Source organism: Pongo abelii, chromosome 17, assembly GCF_028885655.2.
Source record: "Pongo abelii isolate AG06213 chromosome 17, NHGRI_mPonAbe1-v2.0_pri, whole genome shotgun sequence".
Taxonomy (NCBI): Eukaryota; Metazoa; Chordata; class Mammalia; order Primates; family Hominidae; genus Pongo; species Pongo abelii.
The window spans coordinates 36,230,207-36,234,565 of record NC_072002.2 but is presented as its reverse complement, the minus strand read 5'-3'; the positions used below and the strand labels follow the sequence as shown (position 1 = coordinate 36,234,565).

Here is a 4,359-nt window from a genome sequence, read left to right as displayed (position 1 = left end):
GTAACAGGTGTTCCCATGTGCCTTTGAGCAAGTTTTTGCATTTCTCTCTCACCCACTTTTCCCCTCCTGAAAATGGGCTGATGACGGTATCTACATCATAGTCTATGTGATAAGCTTAAAAGAGCTAATGCCTGTGAAGCACTGAGAATGGTGCCTGGGCCAAAGTAAGTATTCAGGAAGCCTTAGCAATAATGCAGATGTGTGCAGAGGACATATCATGAGCAAGACAGATGTGGTTTCTGTCTTCAGGGAGTGAGTGGAAGAGATAAGACACAAATACGTTTGCTCTACAGTACAACTCATTTGGCATTTGACATACGTTATCTTGAGTTACTATCTATCTATTTACATGTATGTCTTGCCCCCCTATCAAGATGGTAAATTTATTGAGAGAGGAGGGCCTGGATCCAATTCTGCTAGGTCCTCTGCACTGACCAGAGTGTCTTGTGTATAGACATCCAATACTATTTATTGCTAATTACCTAAAGGATTGATCTTGCCTCTGCCATAAAAACTTTATTATGAAGATCCTATTCATTGATGGGGTTCTGTGGCTTTCTTGGTGTGATCAGATTCATATGTGAAAAATTAATGTGTAACCACCGTCCTGTGGACACCAGCGTCCCCAAGTCTCTGCTACACATAAATCTGTCATCATTGTGGTTAAAATGCATCGAACCCAGACACCATCAACCCACAGCTAAGCTATCTCTGAGTCCCCTGAATTGCGTTTTTCCATGAAATAATAATAACGATACTTTATCTCTTTTAACCCCTACAAGATTCTATAAGGCAAGTACTATTACCATCCCCATTATATAAATGGGGAAACCAAGGCATGGAGAGCTGAGGCTGTTTGTCCAAAGCCACAGGTGAGTGATGGAGCTGAGATTTGAACCCAAGTAGTCTGACATGAGGTGGAAGCATGTAACTGCTATGCCAGTCTGCCTGATTTGGTGACAAAAAGACAGCCTGGTCTCCTCTAACAGAAAGCAAAGACATAAAACAACCGGTAACATGGCACAGTCCTCCCTGCAAGCCCCCAGGGGAAGATCTTAACGGCAGAGACTTCTTTCTCCACAGCCATGGTGAGACAGACAACCCTGGCCCACAGGGGGCCATTTTTTCATGGGATTTGTGGCAACTGTGCTGTTCATGCTGGCGTGGGGAACACTGGCTCAGTCTCTCATCAAAGGCTCCCACCCGGAACCCTCACTCATGGCTCCCCACCCAGGGGTCCCACCTAGGGGTTAAACCTAGGGGTTCCTCCTCTAGAGCAAGGACACTGAGCCATTTTTGTCCTCTTTCCCGTTGTACTGTCTCTTGTTGGTGATTTTTTTTTTTTTAATTTATGATTTTCGGCCCAGCCGGTTGTTAGCCTGCTGTGTTTGGAAAAGGTAGATGATTAAACCTCCTGGCCAGGTGTAAATGCAACCTTTGTCATCTGGAGGCTGGGAGAACTACCTTGTTAAGCTGCAGCCTCCCTGTGACTCCACACTTTCTGCTTCAAGCAGAACCTCTCCCAGGCTAAGGTCTACAAGGCTTAGGCCTACCACTGGATTGCCCTGCTCTGAGCGAGCCCAGCCCAGAAGCCAGAGATCACAGATGTACCCACATGGCCACAAAAGCTCTGAACAGACCCTAAAATTTGGAGGTGGAGAATCAAGCACCTGTCTCTCTCTCTCTCTTTCTATCTTTCTCTCTCTCCCTCTCAAGGGAATTTTTACTAGGTAAATAATAAAAATATGTAATCATTGACTAGGCCTTTAAACCTGAACTGAAGGTACGTTTGCATTTCTGTTGCCAATAGAGATTCCCACTAGTCCCTTACTCTGCCTCAATAGCCACCTCTCAGAGTCTACTTGTCCACTTAGCTACTGGGCTGTTCAGCCCCAGAGAGCTACAGCCATGCACAGAGGTGAGAACCAGCCCGAAGGCCGCAGCTCAAGGAGGTCACTTAGAGAAATGGGTTTACAAACCCCTTCCCTTAAGGAAGCCCTACAGTTGGCCGCAAATCCTGACCACAGGTCTGTGAGAGGGAGAGGCCAAGCCAGGACTGACTCCCTGTGCTGTGAAATTGTGAACCCAGAGGACAAGAAGTTCTGGATCTCCATGGAAGGCATCAGCAGCCCAGTGTCCTGGAGCATCAGCCAGAAGCCTTGTGTTGACTTTGTAAGGCTGAGTTCTCACCAATAGACTCATGCTTCAGGAAGGCTATTTCTGAACAAACAGCATGCAGCAAGTGAGCTCTCTGTGCCTCTTCCCAACGCACTAAGCTTGGCCCCTGCTCAAGGTGAGCTGAAGGCAGCAAAACCTGTTCTCAAGTTGCTTCCGTTGGTCAAAGTCCTTTCCTAGGTGTTGGATGGCTCTTGTTGAATTTTGGTGCCATTTGGGAAGATATGTAAAAATCGACTTAAGCCTTCTCTGTAGGCAGTAAATAAATGTTTGTCAAAGACCAAATGACTAACTCAATAAGTCAATTAGCGTGTGTGTAGTGAGCGTCCCCCCCGCCCCTGAGCCCAGCCCTAAATAACACGCTGTGAGAGGCTCACAGACACCCCAGGAGCGGTAGCAAATTGGGAGGTGGGGGGACAAAACTAACATCCCTGGGATCATTCAAAAACAACCCTATGCTAAATGACTAAATTTGCTTTAACTTTGACCCATTTTGCTCTTTGCAATGTATGTGACAGATGACATGGCTCTGTGAAGTTTTCAAAGGCTTTTGGCTGAAAGCAGCACCATTTTAACCAGCAAGAGGATAGAGACATGCCCAGCAATGGCAGGCTCATTTAATATGCAAGCAAAGACGGAGACTTCAGCCTGGATTGGAGTCCTTTCATGGATGGCAGGATGCAGATTAAGTGGCAGATTAAGTGAGGAGGAGAAAGGTTTATCTCAGCCAGTGCAGGAATGCAGGGTCAGGAAGAGACTGGGGACTGGAGACAGCTCCAAAAACTGCATTGAGGGGTCTCCTTTCGGGTGGGTGAGAAATAAGTATGCCGAGTCAGAAGGAAGAACCCCCTGCAGGGCCTCGAGGTCACTCACGTTTCTCTAACTGAGGATGGGCATCCCCGAAGAGGTGCATTTGGAAGACTGGGCCACACAGGAACATCCGCAGAACCCATCGCAGAGGAGCAGGATCGGCCCAGGAGATGGAACTTGATGGAGAGAGGAAAGGAAGAGTCAATCTTAGAGATATTTTGAAGAAGCAAAAGATAGAATGTGTGACAGGCAGGATGTTGGAGCCAGTGGCAAGAGAACAGGGGAAGCTGCCCTGACTATCCTGAGAGATATGAGGCAGGATAAACAGAACCAGGATAGATGGGAAGGGACAACCATAAGCGGAAGCGGCACTTCATCGGAGGCTACTGAACTCAGAGCTGGGTGTCCTCCGAGCAGCCAGAATTCCCAGACCCTTCTTTCTCTTTTATTTTTTAAATCTTTCTTTTTTATTTATTTGTTTTTATTTTTTTGGGGCGGGGGGGCATTTTCCAGTAAAAAGCAGAAAGCCTGCTAGACAAATTCGAAAAGAGCTGTAACACTTAAGACCTCCTTATCTGCAGCCTTAGCATCTCCTTTTCTCCTTGTTCTCAATTTGGCTTCATTTTGCCCCAGATTCTTCCCCAATCCAGTCTTTCCTCCTCTTCAAATGACGGCTGACTCATCTTTGAGGAAGAGATGCTACTGCAGAATAAAAGATAGAACCAGTGAGACTTTTTCTTAATATGGAGACCATAGTCTTGGACACCATCAGTGGGCTCATCTTGGTGAGTTTTGATTATCCTTCTCCAAAAGACCACCCTCAGAGCACACCAGGTTTTTATACAGGGGTAATCCAAATAGAAAGATAGACAGGGGCATTGTTCTAAAGAAGGAAAGAGGGAAAAAGAAATAACTTTGTTCATGAAGGAACGTAGGGGTTGATGGCAAGCAAGGAGAGATAACACTTTAGGCCTGGCACAGACCTCAGAAAAGGTTTCTGTTTGTTGACCAGGCACGGTGGTTCACGCCTGTAATCCCAGCACTTTGGGAAGCCAAGGCGGGAGGATCACTTGAGGTTAGGAGTTCAAGACTAGCCTGGCCAACATGGTGAAACACCCTCTCTACTAATAATACAAAAAATTAGCCAAGTATGGTGGCGTGTGCTTGTAATCCCAATTACTCACGAGGCTGAGGCAGGAGAAACACTTGCACCCAGGAGGCGGAGGTTGCAGTGAGCTGAGATTGTGCCACCGCCCTGCAGCCTGGGAGACAGAGTGAGACTCCACCTTAAAAAAAATTAAAAAGAGACAGGTGCGGTGGCTCAGGCCTGTAATCCCAGCACTTTGGGAGGCTGAGGCGGGCAGATCATGAGGT

The 4,359-nt window shown here is 46.9% G+C and overlaps 1 non-coding gene across 1 annotated transcript; it reads right to left on the bottom strand.

Annotated features, from left to right (window-relative positions):
• Positions 1–3,483: 3,483 nt before the first annotated feature.
• On the bottom strand, positions 3,484–3,547 carry LOC112129987 (U7 small nuclear RNA). The gene has a single exon (XR_002912311.1). It is a non-coding gene; the product is annotated as a U7 small nuclear RNA (small nuclear RNA).
• Between the last annotated feature and the right edge of the window lie 812 nt (positions 3,548–4,359).